Source organism: Lutjanus erythropterus, chromosome 6 (genome assembly GCF_056507025.1).
Source record: "Lutjanus erythropterus isolate fLutEry1 chromosome 6, fLutEry1.hap2, whole genome shotgun sequence".
NCBI lineage: Eukaryota > Metazoa > Chordata > Actinopteri > Lutjaniformes > Lutjanidae > Lutjanus > Lutjanus erythropterus.
The window spans coordinates 11607209-11633117 of NC_139322.1; the positions used below are offsets into that span (position 1 = coordinate 11607209).

The following is a 25909-nucleotide window of genomic DNA, read 5'->3' on the forward strand; positions in this document are numbered from 1 at the left end:
CAATCCAATCACTTCTCGTATCTCACCTGAGACTTAGGGAACAGTTCAATTTGGAAATTAATTACAGCATCGTTTCCCTCACAAGATAATTAAAATCCAGCAAAGTAAACTACACCCATCTACAATATCAAATCTACAAAATGATTCCCAGTGTGCTGCAGTGAGTCATTTTTTTTTGGAAGATAAAATCTTAAGTGTTTTTTTAAAGTGGTGGTCAGGCAGGATTTTAGCCTGTGTTTGTTCATATGGAGCAGTGGAAGTGATGTGCATCCTCGTGTATTGTCTGCTGTTATGTAAACCTGACTGCTGTTGTGAGTCTTTCAATGCGGTGCAGGGTTCCATTTATCTAGGACATGGCTGGTTTGTGCCCCCTCATTGAAATGCGTCAACGGGGCTGTGAATGTGAGCTTGATATTTAGTCGCTTCTGTCTCTCTCTCAGATTTTCTTGCTAAAATGTCCTTGACACAGTGGGCAGTAATTCAGTTAGCTGTTCTGCCTAAAGAAATTCACAGGCGGTGCAGGGACAAAACACTCACCTACCACCGCGGAGACCTGAGGACAGCTCCAGTTCCATCATGCATTCCAACAAACACAATTGGTTATGTTCGTGGGTGGGAAGCCAGTGTGGGATAATGTCTTTGTCGCTGCACTAGCGACTCCTACTAGTTAGTCAGGGTGAGTGCATGAGTGTCGTGGGATCTGCCACCCCGTTCTCAATCCCATGTCATCAAATAGCAACTTTTTGTCAATCCCATGAGGCACTCATACAGACGCACAAAGTACTGTTTAGTGTCTGTAAGAGATGCATTGGGCTTTCAAATAACTTCAGTTTAACCCAACTGCATCAGGTGACCATGTATAAAGAGCAAGAAAGTCTGCATATGGAGGAGCTGAGATGGATGGAGGCTGGGTTTGGGTCCCGTTTGACACCAAAAGTCAACATTATCTTAAGTTTTATGTTACATAGCCAGGGTCTTCTCCTTAGAGCTAGAGAAAGGTTTGGCTCCATGCATACACATTCTGCCATAGTGTAAAAAATGCCCTGCCTTGTTTGCATTTCTTTAAACCAATCACAAAGTCTTGGTCAGTGCTACGTCCAGGATGCAGCAATGGTGCTGTTGCAAAATAGTGTCAAGGGGGAACTTGTTTTGGTGGAACATTTGCACATCAGGAGGTGAGGTCTGGCGTTAAAATGACTACATCACTGCAAAAGAAAAGGTAACAGGTGTTAGCTTGTGTATGTTCGCACCATTAGCGTCCTGGGCACTAATTTGCCATTTTCAGTGTGTTGGTTGTAGCTAGAAGGTTGTTCTTGTTTCCCGGTGACTTAGAAAATGTAGATAGCGGATGCTGCGATGCCCTTGAAGTAAGGACCCAATGGCTGGACTTTAACCCACATCGAGCATCTGGTGAGTCAGACTAGGTACGTCATGAGCTAAGTAAACCTGACCACACTTCTGTAATTTGAGCAAAACCATTGTCTTTTCCTAAACATAACCAATGAGTTTTGTTGCTCAGACTTAACCAGACAGTGACGTTCACAATTTTAAGCTTGTGATAAAAAGGCTTTCTGGCAGAAACGTCTCATACAGACGCTAAAGGGTACCTCGGTATTTGATGACCTGGGATGAGAACACGTTGGATCTGCAGGATACCATTGACCTTTGTTCATGTTACATCATGTGTCATGGAGGAGGCACACTGCTGTCAACACCATGCACAGGATTACACTGGATTTAACTTTCACAAAGGCCACAGAGGGAATTCACCCAACTTTTACAAACTGAGGAGAAAAAGGACACTTTTTTTTTATCATGCTATTGATTTTGATAGTTGTTAAAAGCGATGTGGGAATATTCAGATCCCCTACTTGAGTAAAAGTACCAATACAACATTGTAAAAATACTCCATTACAAGTAAAATTCTGTCATTCAAATTCCTACATCAAGGTTCTGTACACCTCATTCTCTGCATCTACATGTCGCACTAGAGCACCGGCATCTAAGACCAAAACAAATGGTCGCATCAGCCACACCACCTCCACAACCAGAAACAGCCTCTCCTGAAAACCACCGCACTCCAGCTACAGAAACAGCAATTTGACCTCACAGATCATCCTAAAACAATAAGACACTTCATTCAAACTCTACAGAACCAAAATTAAACTCACCAAAAACTGTCTTGGTTCATCTTTCCACGCTTCCAACAACCACCAGCTCGGGTTTAGTGGAAATAAGTCGTTGATTCACCAAACAATCTGACTCTATAGGCTGGTTTTCCCCACTGGGTAGTAGTAACGTAACGTACAACACGTACAGAGGGAGTGTGACTTTGTTCTATACTCAGGATGCCACTATATATTTAAATTGTAGTTGTACACTGCTATGCTATTGGTCACAATCTCATAGATGTAACCGTTAAGTAAAAGTACAATATCATTGACAAAATGTAATTGAAGTATTCAAGTAAAAGTACAGTATTTGTTCTGCAGAGTAATGGCCCCTTTCAGTGCTATATTAGTATATATTACATTATTAGGTTGCTTCTTTTTATATTGTTTCTGTCTTTTCAATATAAAACAATGTACATATAAAGTAACTAGTAACTAAAGCTGTCTAATATATGTAGTTGGGTGAAAAGTACAATATTTACCTGTGAAATCTATTGGGCTAGAAGTAGAGTACTTGAGTCAATCAGCCATTGATTGTTATGCTGTTATACTGCTGTACATGTTTGATTGGAGTGCACCAGACTGATGGGACTCCTCTGCGGCTGTTTTTGATATTTCCTCTACTTTTTTCCTGTGAAAAGGGTTTTTGGCGTGGAGTTTTTTCCGTACCCGCATTGAGGGTCTAAGGACAGAGGGTGTCAGACACTGCTGAGATTGTAGAGCCCCCTGAGGGAAATTCTGATTTGTGACGCCACAGCTATCCTCATCACACTTACTTGGAGACTTCTTGAAAAGTTATGTACAAAAATGTGCACTTCGTATTGATGTCCCTCTTACATCGAGCCTCATTTTCTGTGTTGATTTGTCATGCCCTTTGATCACTCCGCAGGCAGCAGTTTGCTATATAAGTCTGCACTGTGAAAAAGTTTCTAACCTTGAGATGAGTTTCGGTGTGTGGTGCAACTGAGAGCTGTGATCAGTGGACATTGTTTTTGGATTTGACTGCACTGAATTACTTGGTGTCCTCTCTTAAATCTATGCAATCTAATGTGGGTAATTTAATGTAACTTTGTTGTTAATTAGTTTTTCACATACAGGAGTTTCTTATGTTTGCACAACAAAGCATCCATTAAATAAATGATCTAGAATAGTTTGTGATGCAAGTTAAATTCAAATACTAACAAGCTAATTAGCATCAATAGACACTTGTTAGTCCTTTCAAGAATCAAGTAAAGGGAAAAGTTGACCATGAATTCCCACATTGTAACCGCATTATTTATTTCTGCGGCTATTCACGCTAAAGTTGTAGGTCTATACTCTTTTTGAACCTGCTGTAAATAACTGTCCGTGTTTTGCACTTTCCAGACGGAGCCATTATTTATAAAATGAAATCGAATAGGCTGGAAAACAAGGAACTGTAGAAATCTGATTGACTGTTGTTTTTCGAAAAAGGGGACGACTTCTCAGCTTGGCTCAATCTCAGCTGGCAAGTTTATTGTCCGACACCACGCTGGCCGGGTTTCCCCGGTGCCTCATCTCTATGAGAAATGAATGGACGTGCTGATTGTGCTGCCCTCAGTGTGAAAGCAAAGTGAAACTGTGTCGTGCCATTACACAGTAACACTGAAATTGACATTTTCTCCTTATCTAGTTCCCAGCATGCAGCTGAAAAGTTTAAGAATCTCTTTACAAACGTTCTTTTCATTTTTGCAGCCTCGCCATTTTCATATTAAAAAGAAGAAATGAATCCAAATTGGAAAGTTTAGCTACAATAGAAGTTAAACCTACTGTGCATTATGTGTCGGTGCACATTTTAAACAGTCTGTGCTGCCAGCAAAGCTGCCGCCCCTTGTTGGTTTTTTCAGACATAATGTTGGAGCATTTAGTTGATGCAAAACTGAGCCCCTGATTTATGAAGCGTTTGTATTGTGTAGAGTTTCCATAATTTCTACACAATGACAAATTCAGAATGCAGTTCAATTTGACTTTTTATGTTTGTTTCTTTCTCTAAATTAAGCTTTATAAAACAGCTGCTGTTATTACTTTTAAAGACAGGCAACATGACCCAAAAATCAGGCAGTTATGAAACACAGAGTTTACCAGCTGGAATTATTTCCTGCAACTGTGTGATGCTAATGTCTATTACACATGTGCCAGTATTTATTTAATGATAATATTCAATAACATTAAGCCCTGCCTGTGTCAGGGGTGCAGGTTGCAATGTGCTAAATTTGGTGCAGCTAATAATCGGGTGCTGCTATTTGGGTACAGTGCTCTTTTAAAGGTCCAGCATCTAAGATTAAGGGAATTTTTTTGGTAGAATATGGCAGAAATGGAACATGATATTTCCTTTAGTATAATAACCTTAAAATAAGAATTGAGTTTGGGTTGAGCCCTTTATATCTACAGAGGGTGAGGGCTCTCTTTCTAGGATGCCGCCATGTTTCTACAGTAACCCAGAGCAGACAAACCAAACATTCTAGATACAGACTTTTGTGTTTTTAGTGGGTGTCATAGCCACCTTAGGTTCCTCTACATGCTTGGAAGGAGAGGGTGAAAAATCTAAATCTAAATGTGCTTTTCAATCATTGACTGTATGTGAAGATGTACTGTATGTAAAGATGGACATCGATACCACAGCTACTACTGGTCACTACTGCGCAGGCTCCTAATGACGTCACCAGCACAAGACGGCAGCGCTCACATCTGGTATATTTTGGCTTCCATCCATCTTTACAGTCTTTGTTTTCAATATTTGGAAATGAACAGTGTTGTATACACCTGTCAACCCTTTGAAACATGCTTAATTGTCCAAAGCTGTATTCATAAGAGCCTTATTTGGGTATTTTTGCTTCAGCTGACATTTCACAGCAGAGTGGCTGTAGAGAGAAATGGCAGAAATACAGTCAAAGTGTCTCACACTGAGACATCAGGAAATGTAAACACAGCAAATAATTAGAGCAGTTATTCTTTGACTGGGTGACTGACAAGTCACAATATTGAGTTTGACGTGCAGAATAACTGATTATCAGCGACATAATGAGAGCCCACGGTGACTTTGTTCTCCTGACATATCTGCAGTTTGGGACACAATGCAGTTTTTGAATGCTGTTGTGACTATTGCTTATTTTCCAACACCCGGAGAGTTATTGAATGGCTGAGTCCCGAATGGACCAAGCCATTAGTCCTTTGACAGATACCAAATGGAGGTGATGCTAATTTTACTGAATGTATTATGAAGACAGTCAATTAATCAAAACTGTCATGAGGTTCAGTTTGTACTAAATGACCTACTTCTACTGTTATAAAATGGTTGCCAGATGTTTAACTGATGCTGTAACAAATAAGTGAATATTGTGGGAGATTCTGATGTTTATCTGCCCCAAAATAGCACAGTTAGTCTGCAAACTGCACCCATGTCTTTGTCAGCGATTAGTCAGATGTCAAGCCAGCCCTTAGCCCTCAGAACGAAGGCGTTGCATTATTGAAGTCTGAATACGGGACATTCTGTCTCTGGAGGAGGTTGAGCTTTGAAACACCAAGGAGGGTGAAGGACCCACAGACGAGAGGGAGAATCATCCTTACATCTTGTCATGTGGACGCTCAATATTTAATGAGGAATATTTTTATACTCTTCTTACAGTAACATCCTTTAGGCCAGGTGGAGCAGACAAGATGGATACAGAGATGTGCTCACATTGTGCACTTATGGCTTTAAAAATTGTGACATTGTTATTACAGATAGCTCAACACGATGCATGTTTGCATGTTTCTACATTTTGACCCGTGCTTCGTTTCACCTGCTTTCTAATTCACACTGGAAATCCACCGAGGCTTCAGGATCAATGCTGCTCTGCTCTCTTGTGCACACAGCAGCCACTGGCGTTGACATGCAGCAGATGGTGTGCTATACAGTGATTTACTGCTGCATAGCCGGGGGTGCGGTACTTTTTGCAAGCCTTTCTCCTCCTGAATAATTGATAGAGTACTGTCACTTGGCTGTTTAGGATTTCACATATTGTCAATGGAGTGGAAAGATTTGGCGCGTGTTATGTGTTTCTTCAAGGCTTTCTGGTTTTTAATTGTCTGGGCATTAGCTTGCATCTGTTAGGATGCAGTAAGAGGTAGAAATTATGGTTAGTTTTATGGTGAAGCCTGATTTGATGCAATGTAGTTATTCTTACGGCGACTTGTCAACATGGGATTGTTTAGCAATAATAAAAATGAGGGACAAAAACAAGATTTAACTTGTTTGAAGGGAACAGTGTGACATTTTAAGTGGATTTGATGTATTACACTGAATCACATAATCATTAAACCTGGGGTAGGCAGTTTATTTCTGGCATCATTGGGCAAAAGTTCCATAATAATCTTTCAGCATAATGTAATTCAAGACGCCTGAGAGAAAACTAGACTCCTGTTTCTCCTCTTATCTCTGTTTTCAGAGAAAATCTAGCCCATGTCAGGAGATTTAGGTCAATCCCAGGTCGACAATATAGTTGATTGTTGAGACTTTTTCCCAAGTATTTGATGACTTGGGAATGAGAAACAACTGTCTTTCAACAGAATCGCTTACTGCACCTTTAACAGAGCTGCAAATAAAAGAAAAGTTAAAAATGCTCATCATAATTTCACAGAGCCCAAACTGAGGTCTTCAAATTTTGCTTTGTCAGTCCAACAACCAAAAGTATTCAGTGTAATATGATAATAAACAGAGAATCTCCATGTTTGAGAGGCTTAAAACAGCATTTTCTACCATTTTTTTTGCACAAAAATTCTTTTAATCATCAATCAATAATCAAAACAATTTAATAGTTTAATTCTTTTTATCTACTTGCCTGGAAAAGCAAGTGAGTTGCAAGATTGACTAGCCCAGCATGGCGTTTTACTTGTCCTGGACAAGTAGGCAGTCCTTATTGTTGATCCCTGCAAAGCCATCTCATCATCTCATCCTTCTGTTTCAGAAATGACATTTAATAACCCTCTTTCCAAATGCTATACTGTGATACAGTTTATTAACAATGAGCTGAAAATGCTGCACTATTTAAAGGACTTATGCTGGTGCATAATTTATAATATCACAAAATATTCATATAGTAACTTATGATTTTGGTATGTTGTATTTACTCCTTGTTTACCTTGCAGTGCACCCAATATAATATAGATAAAGGTCAACTTTATTGTTACATGAAAAATACATAGTACAATGCATAGTGAGATTCGGTCTCTGCAGTTCAGAAGCACCTAGGAAGCAACTCCAGGTCTGTGCCAGTGCCTTGCTTGTGGGTACTGACAAGAGAATTTGACTTGCGTACATGTTGTTGATGGTAGGGATAAACCCACATGGAGAACATGTGGAGAACTCCATACAGAGAGGACAAGCCCCAGCTAGGAATCAAACCCCAGCACCTACTTCCTATAACACGAGAATGCTAACCACAGATTCACTGTGCTGCCCAATTAATAATAATAATAACAATAATAGTAATAATGATGATGATGATGATGAAAGGTGGTGCTGCAGCAAAGCTGGGCAGAGTAGGCAGAATATTCATTTAACACCTACATCAGGATCTCCACACCCAGCTCAGTGGTACTGGCCATTACTTCTAGTTTACCACAGTGAAAGTTGAGGCCATGCAAGGCAATAATCCACACAATAATCTGCCAGATGGCAACAACATCAACATCTCACCACACGTCTCAATTACCAGTAACTAACAGTTAAGATTTGATTTTTTTTTCTGCCTTATATAATACAAAAGTGAGTGCTTTAAATCAGTAGAAACGGTAGGGTGTGATCTTATGGGCTCCTTAATGGGATCCCTTGGCAGCCTCCCCTGCCCTGCCAGTGCAACACCATGCTGGGGTAATTTGATGGGCTCAGGAAACAGAAACAGTGTGGCCCTTTTGGATAATTCAGTGAGCATTTTGGCCAAAAAGTAAAGCAAGTTGTTGACAAAACATTTTCTAGCCCCAGAACTGTTTGTGTTTTCTAGCCAGCTGACACTGCCTGCCAACACTGTCTGATGGCTCCATTGTAGCACAGTCCAACTACTTCAGTTACTTTTTGCCACAGTGTACAAAGGCTGTTATATGGCAGCACTTTTAGCCATGCCAGGGGTGAGTTTTTGGATGGAGGTGTTGTTCTGTCAGTTGAGCTGTCAGGCCACCAACCTGGACTGAAATATCTCAACAATTATTGGATCTATTTTAATAAACCTTTGTGCAGACATTCATGGTCCCCAGAAGATGAATCCTAATGACTCTGGAGATCTCCTGACTTTTCCTCCTGAGCCACCAGCAGGTTGATATTTCTGGTATTTTTAGTGAAATGTCTTGACAGCCATTGGAAAGACTTTCCAAAATTTTGAACAGACCTTTATGTTTCACTCAAAATTCCACCTGTGATGGTATGTGGGTGTGTTATGTGTCCATGGCGTGGCTGACTGTCACATCTGTGAAGGCCCTGTTGATGCTGAAAGGTACATACAGGTTTTGGAGCAACATATGTTGCCCTCCAGATGATGTCTTTCTCAGAGACGCCCCTGCTTGTTTCAGCAAGATGAAAACATGCCCTTGTGCCAACAAAGTGTATATTTTAATCAGTTTGAACATTCAGTTGAATGTAGGTTGAAAGGTGTTTGCAAATCCCTGCATTCTCTTTTTATTTACGTTTTACACAACTTCCCAGCTTTTTTGGAACTGTGGTTGTAGGAGGGATTAATCCTAGCTGATTGTCATAGCGACGCCAGATGAAACTGCCATGACATTATCTTGGATGTGATACAAACACACAGTAACCATGGAGGATATCCTTTCCTTTTGAGATCCTTTTACTGGCAACCAAAGAGAGGAATGTCTGCACTTTGTCAATTGAGCACGGTGTGGTTTTACAGGCTGCCATTTTTTAGAATCTGGGTTGAATGAGTAAAAAAAATTGTGGTTGCAATTGGCAGCCATGGTTAGGTCGTCCATGTCGTGCAAGTGATGATTCTGGTGATGATTCTTACTGGGAAATTGTGATTTGCAGTGTTTTTACTCCACCGTTTAGTATGACTTTGATTGGAACCTCGACCGAGGTGAGACCAAAAGAAGTATCATGTACGAGGTAGTATCCACAACTTTTGACATCAAAAAATGAGTTGATTCAAACCAAGCCAAGCCGTACCATAGATTGGAAAGATAGGATTAGTCTTGTTTTATAGTCACCTTGGGAATAAAATGTTCTTTTAGGAGGGCCAGTTTTGCATTTTCTGAATTTAGTCAAATACTACAACAGTAGAAAGTTTTATTTTAACCACATGCACCTGGTGATGCATGGCAGTGATGCGTCAGACTTTGTTTTTACCAGTTAACCGTCTTCCCTCTGCGTCTCTGACACCTCATATATATGGCATGGTCACAAACACATATGGACAGGTTAAGAGGTCAACTGTCTATATATAGATTTTGTGTTGGTATTGATTCAGTTGACCCTTGCAATAATGATCTTTTAATTTTCTTATTCTTACAACGGCTCACATTACACTGAGCGCTGCACCTTGTTATCCACAAAAAGGAAATGGGAATTTTTTTTCTTTAATAGTTTTTTGTAAACAGCTGTGAAATCAATCGAATTTAGCATTTAAACCATCAGGGAATAAAACAGTGAATATGGGGGACAAAATGCTTTGGTTGCACAAAACTGTTATGAAACCTTCAACTGCTCTGAAAATGAAATTAAGCACCATCTTAAGATTGGTCACACAGTTCAGGCTCCTTACAGTTCATAGCTCCTTCAAACCGATAAGTGCACAATTACCCTAGTGTTTCTAACAGGCATCGATTGGACTTGTCTTCTCTTTCCCTCCTTCCATTGATTGTTGATGCCGCTCTCAGATTACAAGGCTACGTGAGGGCAGGTGATAATACTCTACTGTCTGGCTGCAGGAGCTAACCTAATGTACGCCGTCTTCTTGTCTTCCTGATTGTGTCTGAAAGTCAAACATTCTTTCATGGGTACGTAACAGTTTTTTGCAAAGATTTGACCAGAAATGTAAGTAGCAATTTTATGAATATTAGCTACTGTGCAGCTGATCACTTCTGATTTGATTGTAAACCACTAGAAATCAGCGCAAACTCAACACCAGTGTTTGAAAAGGAAAATGCTGTGTAGATATTTATCTTGTTGTTTTTGATCATCAGAGACCCTTGAAAACTAAGTTCGAGGGTCCTCATCTTAATCAGAGATGAATGTGTTAACGTACACGTCTACCTTTCCTTTCTTTTCCCTGTGCTAGTATGTTTCAAAGGTCAGCGCCTAATTTAGTTTTTAATGAGCTCTTAATTGAAAACGACTCTCCGTCTACTTTACAGATGATCTCAGTTAAATATCGCAATGTTCTTAGGTCAGATCTTTCCATCATTCGACTGGAGACAGTGACTTTTTTTTTTTTAATACATGAGAGATGTGCTGAGAGGTAATGCCATTAATTTAAAAAATTAAGTAAGACTCCTCTTTTATACACAATTGAATAAATCATCAGGTGAGGGCAGGAATGTGTTGAACTGTTTTTCACTCATGAAAGACTTTTAGATACACAACTGTAAATCATACATTAAAGACTTTAAATGAGAGAAGCAGCAACCTGCAGTAAACCTATTAAAGGTATTGGTTGTTAAACTCGGCATGCTGTGACTTAGCTGTATGTACAGTGTCATAAAGAACACTTCTTTATTGACTGTATGTTTCAGGCACAGAGGACAAATTATTTGCTTGTACATTTTCTTTAACCTTTTAAACCCCAGTAGGACACCTACGTCCTCAGACGACATTACTGCCTTATAGAGGCTGTAGCAGAGAAGACTGAAGACAACGGTATCATATGCAACTACGATACCAACAATTTGTACCATCAGTTTTCACCTAAATTCTAAACAATGGTGTATTTGAAACAGAGTCTGTAAACAGACTGCTGAAAATAAAACTCAACTTTTCGCAACCACTGTCTTTTAGGGCTGCAACTAAAAATTATTGTCATTGCTCATTAGTCTGTTGATTATTTTCTGCATTAATCGATTAGTTGTTTGGTCCATAAAATTTCAGAATATGGTGAAGAATGTCGATACGTGTTTCCCAAAGTCTAAGGCGACGTCCTCAAATGTCTCGTTTCACTCACAACCCAAAGATATTCAGTTTACTGTCAGAGAGGAGTAAAGAAAGCAGAAAATACTCACATTTAAGAAGCTGGAATGTGAGAATTTTGGCTTTTTCTTAAAAAAAAAAAATACTCAAACTGATTCATCGATTATCACGATGAATCAGAATTATCACCACAGGAACTTGCACGTGACTTGAACGTGTGACACTCCCACCTCTGATTTGAGGCTCTTGAGGAGTCAATTAGCCTTATTGTGTCCATGTGTGATGATGTTAATGCCCATAATAACCATTTCATTGCAGTGAGACCATTTATTCAACTTGACCTCACTGTATAAAATGACCTATAGTGACCTCTAGGATAATCACAGCCTCATTAAACTACACAGCCACGACCACTAGAGAGCTGGAGGATTCAGAGGATGGAAGGCTTCCCTATAGGAAGGATAAACATTTTATATTTTAACTCTCTTTTAGGACATTATCTTTAGGCAGCGTTTCTATTGACAAGATCTTCTTCAGGCAAATAGCAAAGAGAACAACAGGCGTTTCTCGTAGAGGCGGAAATTAACTCAAATCTCCATCACCAACCAATCAGCAAGCAGCAGGGACAAAAACAGACACCACAAGGTGGCATTCATAGTACTCTAGATAAAGAGACACCAGGAAAAACAGAAAAAAAAAATACAATTACAACATTATTGTGACAACACCTGAAAACAAATTTGAGTTGATTACTGCCTCTACAAGAAATGCCTGTTGTTCGCTTGTAGATTGTCTTCAAAGAGAATTTGTAAGAGAGAATTCAAATATTCATTGGAGCCTAACACTGTGCAGACTTTTCTTTGTATCCTCCAGTGATATTTTTTGTTTTGCACCTGAATGTTTTTGTCTGGATGTGCTCACACTTGGTCCTGCTTTCCTAGGTGGTCTGACAAAAAAACAAAAAAAAACGGTAATTCTGAGCAATCTCCAGCACAGAAATGCTCCCCATCCAAATGCCAAAAAAAAAAAAAAATCTCCAAATGACAAAAGATTTTGACACCAAATCACAGCATGTTTTTTTTTTTTTTGTCTATGATTTTCCCCAACTTCTTGGTGCCTTACTGTGGTATTTTGGAAGTTTTTTTGAACATTTTCATCAATTCTTGAGTCAAAAATGGTTCAACTGTGCACCAAATTGGTGTAATAAATCTTTTCGACCCAAAAATTGCAGCAACAACTTCTTAAACATAATTGAGCATGACAGTTAGGGGTGTTGTGATATACCAGCATTGGCGATAATGCATCATTTCTTTCCATTCTTGCTTTGTCTCTTCCCCAACACGCCCCCTCAACACACACACACACATTTTCACTGTCCATTAAGTGTGATTGCACTTTTCGTACGCTTTTGAGCAGTTATGGTCACACCTCCTCATTTGTCAAAAAAGACACAGTTAAAGACAGTTAAATATGAATTTGACTGATAGGCCTGGATATTGTGATAATATCACTAGCGTGTATAAGAAACAGCATTGTGAAAATCTGTTATTGTGACAGCCTTAATGGAAACTACCATCATATACTTCATGTTCTGAACCCTTAAATGCTCTAAACTGTCAAAATGTGAATAGGCACCTAACCAGCATACAGGGTTTATTACAGATTTATGACCAGAAAAACCTGACACACAGTGCTCAAATTAATCTTCATGTTCCCAGCTTTCAGATGATATATATCACTTCTATGTGGGACATACTGTTGAGCCGGTGTCCTCCACTAAAGAACCCCTGTCTCCTCCTAAAAAAGACAAGTATCGGTTTGTGTTAGGGAGGGAGTGGAAGAGGATTGGACATTTAATATATTTTTACTTTTTTTACACAGTTAAAATGTTCTTTCTGTTGTTCCTTTTGTTCTTTGGGCTGTAACTATGAGGCGAGACTGATTTGACTACAACATGATTATGCAGCGACGACAGTCAGTTTTTCTGTGGTGCGAGGAGATCATCATGAGAGGTTAGCTGTCACACTCAATCTGTGTTTGACTAATGGCGCCGTGGTTTCCAAGATTTGGGCCTGCCTTGTAATAGAGTTCACTGACGATGTGAAGGTGAATGATCCCCATGAGCGGCCGCTCTGTTTTCCACTTGCGGCTTGTCTATCGTTTGTCCTACAATACCTTTGACCGCATTACACGGAGCAAATAAGAGCATCCAGCCGCCTCCTCTGACGAGTCCGTCACTCCTGTAGTTTCATAACACGACTGCACTCTTCATTCACAGGCTCCCAGATCATGACATGCAATCATGAACTACACTCTTAGAAATAAAAGTGCTCACCCATAAAGGTTCTTTTTGGTTCCTGGTAGAACCTTTCAGAAAGTTCTACCGAGAACCCAACACAAAAGGTTATACCTAGAACCATCTGTGCAAGGTGTCGCCCAGAACCCCCTATGAGTGGTTCTACAGGGAACCCTGGGAGTTCTATCCAGAGTCTTTCCACCTTCTAAGGTTGCCAGTAAGAAACCACGCAGGCAGTTCTCCCGAAAACCTTTTTATAGTCCAAGGGATTTATCTAGAACAATCTCAGAGGGTTCTACTGAGAACATTTTTATATTCCCAGGGTTTTATCGAGAACTTGCTCAGAACCTTTTTATATTCCCAGGGTTTCATCTAGAACACGTGCAGGGGTTCTACAAGGCACCTTTTAATATCTCAAGGGTTTTATTTAGAACACACTCAGTGGGATCTACCAAGAACCTTTTTATATTCCAAGGATTTCATTTAGAACACACTTGGGGTTTCTACGAGGTACTTTAGAATATCCCAAGGGTTTTCTCTAGAACACACTCAGGGGGATCTATGGAGAACCTTTTTATATTCCAAGGATTTCGTCTAGAACACACTCAGGGGCTTCTCCTGAGAACATTTTCATATTGCCAGGGTTTTATCTAGAACACGTTTATTATATTCCAATCTTTTTTATCTAGAACACATTCAAGGTTCTACATGGAACCTTTTTATATTGGATTTTATCCAGAACACACCCAGGTGCTTCTATCAAGAACCCTTTTTTTTCCTTGAAGAACTCTTTGCTCCAGAGATGGTTCTTAATGCAGGCTTTAGTTTAAAAAAGAACCCTTACCAAAACCCTTTCTTTAAAAAAGGGTTCTTAGATTTATAGGTTCTGGGAAAAGCCTCAGTCCTTTCGGAACCCTTATTTCTGAGAGTGTTAAGATGGATCGTTGTGTTGGTTTTGAACAGAAATGTGTCGCGCTCTAAACAGCCTGAGAATGGATCGTTCCTGCAGCCACAGATAGACCTTGGTAGGTAATATGCTTTATTATGTTGAGAGGCCCTGTCCTAAAGAAATAGCTGCTTGCAGAGCACATTACTAAAACCTATTTGACATTTATAAGAGTTTGTTGGCCCCCTGGGGAGTTTGTTGTTTTTCTAGTGCCACGCTGCTCTCAGGAAGCATGTAATTCAGAGACATTGAGGTCTGGAGGCTTTTGAGTGTGTCTCCCCTTTTCCATTTGTCTGTGCACAGATTGTCCTCTTCCATTATAGGCAACCAATTATTTCCATTAAGATAATAAGTTCAAACAATGCATTGTGCAATTAGATCTGTCAACCTGCCTTTTAGATTTATGCAATGTTAACGCTCAAAAAGCAGATAGTAAATTGATACATTTCATTATTTCCTTGATAATATTTAATCTCTTCCTCTGTCTGCTGCGGTTTGTAGTGTTATGTTTCATTCACCGGGCAGGCGAGCAGGGAAGCAATTAATCTGGAATTGTGTGCTGTTTCGTCCCTGCCGTTGACCGTTTCTCTGGGACTGGATGATGAATTGCCTTATTTCTGCACATAAACACAGGTCTTGTCTCCCAGTGAAGCAGGTAGCCGGAGGGAAGTAGACGCTCTCCAACAGGATTTATGGACAGTAGCTCTCTGAAAAATAGCACTTGCCTCCAATAAGTGAAGTAAGATCATCGTTTTCCTAAAAGCGGTGAAGATTGGGAAAAAATGGCGCAAAAGCAAAATCTTTCTTGTTGATGTTTGTGCTGTGTCATGCGGCTGATGGAGCAATTACTTTTTAAATGCTGCCAGGCAGGACATTGAAATTGATTTGATGCAGCCATTTTAAATTTAGCTGCGATAGATCTGTAGCCCCAACACAGTTGTTTTTAACCTGCACTTCTAAATTGAACAACATCTCCACGAGGCTTAATGCAAGATAGTCATGAATTATCAGGGCTACATCTCTGCTGCTGCTGAGATCACAGTCCTCTGGTGTCCTTCTGCCCTCGCTGCTTGTAGGTGCACAGCTATGCAGCAAGCGAAACACATTTCTGATAAGGGTTGAAGACAGCGGCTGGATCTTAAGGCTTTTACTTGAACTGTGAAGACAATATTGGAACAAATTAAGTGATAATGATTACAGATCTGAAACTATTCAGATTCCACGCATTAAAGTTAAAACAGAGGTAAACAAAGGCACAGTACAGTAACAAGGAAAGTGGGTCCAGAAAAACTTACCTAAAGCTTAAAGATACAATGGAAATACTCAGTTGTCATGCAAGAACCAAACAGATCTGTTCTTAAGTGGGTTGTACGAGTGATTAATGGGAACTTGTCGCATCCACCAATTGTCTCATATTTTGAATTTTCTCAGAGGTACAAAGACAGTTTGAGTGGTTCAGACCTGTTGTAGGAGACGTGCAGTCAGTCTGCTGTTATCCAAGCTGACATTTTTCACTAATTACTATATTTTTAATTAGACTGAAGACAGTTTAAGCTTGAAAAATAAGTTCCACTTCATAATTATGTCAATTTTATCCTGTTTGAGTGCATTTGTAATTATAATATAATTCTAAATTTAGACACGAACCCCATCATTAATTAATGGTTCTCTGCCTTATTACCTGTTGTGAGGCGTGTTGGATGTATATCTTTTCATCTTCACCTTGACCTTCTCCTCCCGTTGCAGTCATTTTTTGAAGATAATTTTCATATCGAGCCCTTTCGTCTTTAATTCAGTGACAGTCCGATCCTCAGGTGACACGGCATTAAACAGGTCTTCAAACTTTGAACTTGTAAAGTTCTTCTTTTTACTCTTTGATGCCTTTTTCATGAATGAACACCTCCTGGCATATGGAACAGGAAGCATAGCCTTATATGGTATTATCAGGGTCTTAATTATGCTAATTTTTAAGTCTCATGGATGTGCACTCAAGTACACACAGACTGATCATTTACACAGTTTTCTGGTGTTTGCCAATCATGCAAAGAAGAAGAAGAAGAAGAAGAAGAGAAATTTAAGATAAGAATACAAAAATGTTGTTGTATGAGTAATACCACAAAGGCTGTAAAGGAGGCTTAAGATATCTGTACACCAGACAGGCTGGTAATCCTAAAACAAAAACATTAAACAATCTTTACTGAAAGATACTTATTAAAAGTTCTCTTTACTCATTAATTCTCCAACATCCATCAAGCAAAAAATATGAAATCTGAGGTTTTAACTTTCATAGTTTGTATATAAATATCCCACAGATTTGTTGTCGATTCCAAAGAGAATACAAAACACCCAGTAATCCCCTTCAATATTACCTTGTAACATCTAATATTGGCCCCACATCAGGAGACACGGATGCAAATCACTGTGCCCTCCTCTGCATTAAGCTGTTTTAACAGCACCTGGAACTGTTAAATGTCTAATAAACCTACCAGATGAATAACAAAGATAAATTATATCCCCTGCTTCATTTTAATGACATATCTCTCATCTCATAGAGCATGTATGAGTCATTTTTGGCAAAATGGGTGTTTACATATTCTGCTGTAACTCTTCGAGTCCTAATAATAGAACCAATCTCAGGTGTACAGTTTATTGGCAGCAACACGCTGAAGGCTTTCTTCACGATGTTATTTCAAAGTGTACGTGTCTCATTCATCGAAAATTCATGTTTTATTCTTTCACCTGTATTAGGCTGGAAACCTATTTTGCCAGTCAGGCCGCAGATGAAAGAAAATGACAGCTTTGTTCAACCAAAACTAGCTGTTAGTCTGAGTCATGGTGGGATGTCGTTGTTTGGTGGATTTGATCTATCATAGATGCTAGCAAAGCAACACTGCACACAAAAATATGCACAGCAGGAACATCAGATAGGTCAGACTACTGTGTTGATCATCTGTCTCTAAATGTTACACTGCTGTTGTTAACATGACGTCATGGTGATTCAGTCAATAAATGATCAATTAAGGACTGAACTATTCATTCACTCCAGTAATTCGTAAGTTCATAACAGGAAAGGTAAAAAGAGTAAGATTCAGCTGTATTTAGAATGTTGGATTAGCTCCATACATCTAATAAAGAAATCTCCTATTTTAAGTCTTAACTCAAGATAGAAAGAGTATAAGATAGGATTTTTCCCTGCAAATCCTAACAGTAGGAACCCTTTAAAAAAAAAAAAAAAAAAAAAAAAAAAAAATCCTACTTCATCTTGTCTTATCTCAGGTTAGGAAATTTAAATTGCTTATCATCTTTTATGACTGTTACCTAGCAACCAACACTACTTTTCCCATCTTGTCAAGGTGAACAACTTTGTAATCGGAGCAAAACAGTGATGACTACTTAACTTCAAGGCAGGTGAGTTTAGAAGTGTTGCTGTTATCTGTAGAGAAATCCAAAGATGTTATTTTGGGGAGATTTACAACAACGCTAACACTTTGGAGAAATACGAAAGAGTTAGCAGACAGTCTCTGACGCATCCGTTATGTAAAAGCAGTAAAAGAGCATCCATATGTATTAAACAAGTTAGCTAACGCTACCATTAGCTGCTGTTAGAGACCACTACTGTTAGCTACCGCTAGCTAGTTAGCTACTACTACTGTGTGAAAAAGTGCAACTTAGGACAGATTAATAGTTATCGTAAAGTTAAGAGTATTTCAGTAAGCTTTTGCCAAGCTTGTATGCTTGTGTCATACACGTTTCCCTTTTTTAAAATTAGACACTGACTCACACATTGACATAACTGTTCATCTGTCTCAAATGGTTTAAAATCTGCCCAAACCCTAATTAACTAGAGACTAGATAAAAGAGACCTGTCAGTATTTGTTTAGTAGATGTAACAGTGCCAGTTAATTAGGCTGCTATGGAGCTGTGCCAGTAGGGGTTGCTATAATGTACAACTGAAACCAACTGCTGGAGGCGAGACAGTCAAGGAAGCCATTTTCAATCACTGAAATTCTTTGTGGGTCAACATAATGACAGATAAAATAGTGACAAAAGTCAAGAATGTTTGGGTAAACAACACTGCTTCTCTCTGTTGTCTCCGTACTGGCTGTATCAGAGCGTGAAGGAGCCCAAGTGTCATCAATTGCTTGTTTCTGCTGACTGTAAAAGACTCCCACAGTCAGCAATCTGTCATGTAAGCAGCCACCCATCACGCTCTTCACCCCTCGCACCCTGTGAAACTGTATGGACTCACAGTAAAGCCTGCGGCAGCCTCCACCTTGATTTATATACAGACAAACAGTGCAGTGTGCTCACTGATGAAAACTTGTAGCACATAAATCATTTGAATAACCTTTACGGGCCTAAAAAGAACAATTTTCACAATCAGCTTCTCACTGTGAGTAATGCGTTTGTACATGGATGCAATGTTTACTTTTTCTTCCAACAGTTTTGTTATTTGAGCATGTCTTTTCCTTCTCTGTGCTCTTCTCGCTCGTTTTGAAGTGGGTGAGCAGGTGGAGAAAGATGATGTCACAGATATCTGTGCACCAATCAGGATTCAGCAGCATTTGAATCAAAGGATGGTGACAGTTGATGATTGTCGTCATCACTACTGCATTGTATTGTGGGATATTTATGCCGGCATAGTATCCAGTGCTTGCATACTATAATACGTAACATTTTCCCAGAAACAGTATGAACTTACTACTATTTGTACTATTTGTGTCATGCTAAGGTTTCACACATACTAAAAAATCTCACACTACAATACTATAATACTCTTTTGGCATAAATAGCATATTTTTAGCTAGCCAGCAAACAAACAATGTAATGTTTTGTAAAGGAATACAGACCCTCTGAAAGTTAAGTTAAGTTAAATTTTAGTTTTGGTAAACTCAGGGGCTTTAAAATATGCTAATTAACCAACTTTGTTTGTATTTATGACTTAGATATTTTAAAGTGTTATTAGGTTCTGATTTTTTTTTAATAATAGGCTACTTAGTAATACTTTTAGACCTTTTCTGACGTATTATTTATTTATACAATTACTATATGTGATTTTTGTATATATTTGTTTCTGTGAGTAGCATAAACAAGACTACAACCTGCAATTCGTTTTGCAACCCTGTGTTGTAAAATGATAAATAAACCTTGCTGGTTGTATTTATCTTTTTACTTTTTGGTGTGGTATCTAAGGTGGGTTGACTGTCCCTGACCTACCTGGCCACTGAGATATTACATGTGACCCGGCTTAAAGAAGAGCTGTTTTATAAAACTCCATGTAGGTGTCACAACATTTTATGATGCTGAAATTGCTCTGTCCTGCATGTCAAACACTCTTTATGGAGGCATCTCAGATCAAATGGGCTTTCATGGGTGTGCATGCATGCATTCGTCCACCTGTGCGTAGTCATGTTTGTGTGAAAATGTGTGTATTGTGTGGCATCTGAGGGGCCAGTTCTTTAATGTGTTCGCCTGCCTTCCAGCTCTATGTTAAACCCCTGCATTGCAGCACTGCCAGTGGGATTTCAGTAGGCACGGCCCTTTTTTTTTTTTCCTCTAACCCTCCATCCTCACAATAGAGAGATTAAATTTGGGCCAGATCTCTCCTGCATGGAAAGCTCCTCGCTCACACATGCACATCTCCCAGTGTTCATACGCCACGCTCCAGAGAGCGCAGGGCAGCTGAGAGCCCCCAAAAGTCTCCTGTAGGCTCCCTTTGCCCCACTTGAATCCTCCCCCTCCTCTCCTGTCTGAGTGGGAGCAACAGTCATGGAGAGCCACGTGTCTTGGAGACAGACACAGACAGAAAGAACTGACTGAGAGAGAGAAAAAGAAAACATGGGATCCTTGGGGGCTCTGCGATTCAAGTGCTGTCTTAGAGGCTGCACAGTAATCTTGTTAAAGAATGGGAAGGCTCTGTAGCTTGGTGCTGAGTGACTTTTCCAGTTGTTTGGACTACATGGTCCTCCTCATCAAACGCAGATCAATTGGGGAATAAGAGGCAACATAAATCAGAGGATGTTCTTTCACTTGGACAGCAGTGTGATTTGAGCAGTTTGGAATATTAGAAGAAAGCTTTTATTTCAAAGTATCTTACTGTGGACTTGTTTAATCAATGAGACAAGCTCGCAGTGGTGGACAGAGTCAATAAAAACAACAGACGGCTAAAGAAGTGCTGCAGAAATAATTTTCACTTAAAAATACTGAACAGCTTGAGGGTGATGTTGACAAAATGAAAAAGATGAGGACAGATGTGACAGCAGCATTTGTGACAATGGTGTGAAGATATTTTGGACATGACAATTCAGAGGATTTTAACACAAAAGGAAATTTCAAGCAACAGTAATTGGTGTCACTGTGTGATGGCCAATGAGGTCAGAATATCACATAACTCAAGGTGTAATGCAGCCTTAAGCTCCTGAAAACATGTTTTTTCTTTGTAATATTATATATTTACATGGCTAAATAAGCAATAATCAATATTAATATGCAGTATGTAGGATTCAGCGGCATATAGTGGTGCATTTGCAGATTGTGAACAGATTGTCTCACCCTCCCCTTCCTTTAAAAAACATCTTTAGCTGCTGTTTATTATGAGTTTAACGCTCAACAACTTTTTTGACAGTTGCCCAACAAACGATTGGCGATTGGTGCATGGAAGTATGTGACATCACCTTTTTGAAACTGAACCCCGCCCACTTCAAACCGGTAAAAAACATTGGAATATTTCTGCATTAAAATGTCTAAAAAAGCTCGACATAACCCACAGATATCCACAAGTTATTCATAGTAACTGTGCATTTCCTACTAGCTATCGCTTGCTAGTTGCTACAAATTCTGGGAAAACACAGGATACATCAGACATGACAGAGAGTGAGGAAGCACACATGACCAAATATAACGTGAATATAACTTTGAAATTAACTTTTCCATTTCTGCCTGAGTCATGTCAGATGGATTTTCATCAACTATGGTGGTTGTTTAACAGTGAAGACAACAACTCCCATGATCCTGTTCTACTTAATGTCACTCAAACTGTGTCTTTTGTATCTGTTTTAATGTGAGAGAGCCCCCTTGAGGCAGATTCTACATACTGTATATTTAAAGACACGAATCGGTGCAGTGTTTTCAGAGGCATGTTGTAGTGTTAGAAGTCTATTCAGACCTTTTAGACCTACTTTTGTAATGAAAAAATCTCTCTTAAAGTCTGGAAATTCTGTCAGATCCGGTGACACCTACATGCTGACATTTAATGATTGGGCCTATCAATGTTCGTTTCGATGTGACTCCACAGCCAGCATGGTTCAGTGGCCTGGACTTGAAATGAAAACCAAAGGGCAAGTCTTCATTAAATTCTTTTTCGTTTTTTTTTTTTGGTTTTTTTTGCCTCTGCATAGTTTGGTCCCTTGGGGACATGAATAGGTGTGGGAAAGATCCAATTATGTTCACCAAGAGGCAATTCCCTTTAACGTGATTGTATCTGAGAATCTGCACATCAGGGCCTGTCGCCCCTATCAGCTCGCCAATTTATGATCGTTCAAGAACGCTTTTCTTTTTTTTCGAGTGGGATTTGACCTTATATTTGTCCTCACAGGATAACACTTCCTTCTGCTGTGAGATTATGCTAGTGTACAGGCATATAACAGGCAAGAACATGGAAGGTTTGAGATTCAAAACGCGTTTGAACGAGTGTTTCTGGTTTCTGATTTTGAAATTCAGTCCTTGTCGTTTGACCTTTCTATTTGAATCAATGAAAATGCCACTTGTATTGTTGGAGCGCTGCAGTGTGAAGCAGTGTTGAAGCACTGCTTTTCTCCTCGCTGTCACTGCGGCCCCTCAGCCCGCTGCAAACAACTCACTTTGACAGTTTCATAGCGTTTCTATGAGGACTGCAGGTATTTGACTGTGCGGGAGCCCAAAGAGTCCCCGGTTCATACTTCTCTATGTACCATGAAATTATTCCTCAGTCACGGATATTCCTCATCAGACGTCTTGTTGCCTAGAAATGCTTCGAGTCACGTGTGCTATAGAATTAAAAGGTCACCAGAGGGAAAGAAAACGATTTCTTTCTGTGTGTTATCAGTGTTCGTTTTCATCATAGATTTTATGGCATCAGCAGGTGCAAATGATGGATTGATCTCAAGGGTGTTATTTACTTCAAGCAGTTCATTTCTCATTTCTAATTGCTTTTTGAGTATGTTTAGAAAAGTGAATTCAGCATATATAATATATACAATTCCTGGATGAAAAAAAAAGCTGTTCTGTGATGGCAGATTTAAATTGTGTGAACTGTTTTACTCCACTGAAGTGCAGAAATTGAAGTTGGTTATCTCTCCCTGTGGATGTCTTTCATGATACAATTACAATAAAGCAATTAAGTCCAGTGAGTCATGAAATTGATTGTTTTGCAAAAATAGGAGAAGTAAATTGGACCATGAATAGCATATCCTCAAAGGTTTGCAGAAGAACATGGACAGAATTTGACTGATCATAGAAATTCTTTAATTCTCTCATTAGCACAGTAGACGCAGTCCCTGACCATGTTTTGCTGCTAAGAAAGTGACTTACAGTAGATCTGATTAACTGTAACTTGAAATACTTGGCATTGGGAGAAAAACTCTTATTTGCTCTCTTGTTCATAGGTGAGAAGATCAATACCACGCTCGTATGTGTACAGTTATTATGAAACTATCTCCAGGAGAAGATTAGCTTAATTTTTCTTAGCATAAGCACTTGGAACAAGGGGAAAGAGACAGTTTTAATTAACACTCTGCTCTTTAATATTCTAGGCTCTATCATTTCTGAATAGCAGAGCATGAATAACAGTCTGGTGCTATGAAGAACAAACTGTTGCTAAGGATGCAGTTCTGATCTTTGCCTGAGAAGTAGCAATAAAATATTTTTTAAATAAAAAAAATAGTTTTTGAATCAATATTTCGTGTCAAATTGTGGATTGTTTTTAAAGTGAGTGGGATAATGTACAGTGAGCGGGTCATTACCCCTTCAGGGTGATTTATTTTTTGGTTTATTTTGCTATAATGACCCACTTACTGTACATTATTCCTTACATATCTCCACTGGCAATCTTACAACAAGGCCAAGAAACAGAACAAGAATAACCCCCAGAAAAACTACAACTTTTCATTTTTACTCTTTTTGTAATTAAGTTTTTATACGGGTTAAACAAACAATATATGACGTGTTAATTAATGAACCTTCAAGGAGCTGTTAGGCCATTTTATTTATTATTTTATTACCTTTATTTTATTATTCTGACAAAGCCAGGCCAGCTGTTTCAAGTCTTTATGCTAAGCTAAGCTAGCCATCTCCAGGCTGTAGCTTCATATTTAACATACATTGCAGTGTATCTATGTTTTGTCCAGCTCTTCACAAAAAAGTGAATAAGACTAAGCCTATTTCTATATGTGGAGCAATTTACAATGTTAATCACTTTGTATTGCCATTGTGTGGACAGAATATAATGTATCTTAAAAAATGAGACCTTCCCCGACTTTCTCCGTTTCTCATAACAGCCTGTAGGCTGATTTCTGTGCAAAGGACTCCAGACGCATTTTCCAAGAAAATCTAATGAATGTGATGTTCGTGCATCCTCCTTCTAAGTGCCTTGCTGCTCTTCAGCTCAACAATGAGCCGCCAACAATGTGCAACACTTGCTAACTGTAGCTTGGAAATTGAGTTTGAATCTTTTTTTCAACAAATGACCGGCACAGGGCTGTACCAGATGCTTCAAAGCTCTGTCTTTCGCCATGGTGTGCGCACAGCAAAATTAGTATTCAACAGCTGCTCTGGTGTTGCTCGTGCTGCCAGTGTTGTGCCCCCTTAATGCCGGTCAGTCACATTCAGTTTCATGTGTGTCATGTCGCTGTTTTAGCTGATGCTAGTCCCTACAGAGTGCAAGCACACGAGTGAGCAACAGGATGCTGAGTGCAGTTCATTTAACAACCACTGCTGTCATTAATGATGAGGATTTTCTGAAAATTCCACATATTACCTTTAACTTTTGATTATTTTTTTTTACAGTGGATGACAGATAGAAGCTGATAGGAAATGTGTTGGTTTGATTAGACTGTCCAACATAACCATGAGTGTGGTGTTGTTCATTTGTCAGCACTTGCCTGTTGTTTCTGTCAATAGAGCACCTCAGTACGTCAAAATATTTACAAACGGCTGATGAATTCATCTTGAATGGTTCACGCTGGTTAACACCACTGTGGGAATATGTTGCTAATAGAACGGTTCAGAATTATATTTTAGAAATCTACTTTGTGAGCTCAAAGCCCTTTTAATTCAGGTTTGAACTCTGTGTGGGGGTTCGGAAAGCTGTTTTAGGTGTAGCATGTTGAGTCACAGCCAGAGAGAGTCATTACTGTGATACTTTGCTAATGACAATGATTTAATTCAATAACTGGTGAGCCGTAATGTGGAACGGATAGCTGTCAGTGATAATTCATTCATCCTGTTGGCTTCAGGCATATATCAGCTTGTTTATGTGAGAGGGAGACAGCTATCAATATTCTCTTGGCTCAAAATGATTTTTGCTGTAACAGTGTTGTGTTGTGTCCAAATTGAAAGTTTAATTTGTTTTTTTTTAATCCTTATTTCATCATTTTTTTTTCAAGAATGGTTATCACATCTGATTTCCATGGAGTGTGATTTAAAGGGATAGTTCAGTTTGTTTGAAGTGGGGTTGTATGAGGTATGTACTGATTTTCAGTGTATCACATGTAGTACATGCTGGTCACAGTCAGGAAAAACAGAGAGGAGTGCCAACACAGAAGCTATGCAAACATTTTTGGTATGCAACCACAGCGGGACTGTCACAATTTCAAGCTGGCTGACCTGAGTCCCTGAATCTGTAAAGCACTAAAATGTACCAGTTTTCAACATTGACTACAAAATTGTCCTGGTTTTCACTGCAATTAAATTAATAAGAGCTCCAGGAGACTTATTTATTCTTTTGTAAACTACCTAGCAATGAAAACGCACCATTCATGGCGGCTGTGGTCTTGATATGACATGATAGTGCTGAAATAATTGTCCCCCACTATAATGAGAATACCTATGATGACACTTTGAGGTCCCGGTTTAAGGTTTTGAAAATATGGTCCTCCTCACCAGGTTAAGTGTACGCGATATGCAGAATATTTTCACCTCTTTACTTTGCCTTCAAACAGCTATTTCTGACAGGAAACTGCCATCATGCAAGTCAACTATCGCTCTCTTCAAACCAACCAAACTCCATAGGCGAAATACGTAATTTTACCTCGCAGAAGACAGGAGTTGCTGGTCTACCGTTGCCTTGATCTGTTAATTTGTTTGCGTTATTGTGTGACTTTGGTGTTTTAAAT

The 25909-nt window shown here is 39.2% G+C and overlaps 1 protein-coding gene across 4 annotated transcripts in view; it reads left to right on the forward strand.

The window, feature by feature from the left end:
- Positions 1 to 25909, forward strand: part of LOC146324943 (synaptotagmin-2-like) — a 91962-nt gene that overhangs the window by 20917 nt on the left and 45136 nt on the right. The window lies entirely within an intron of this gene.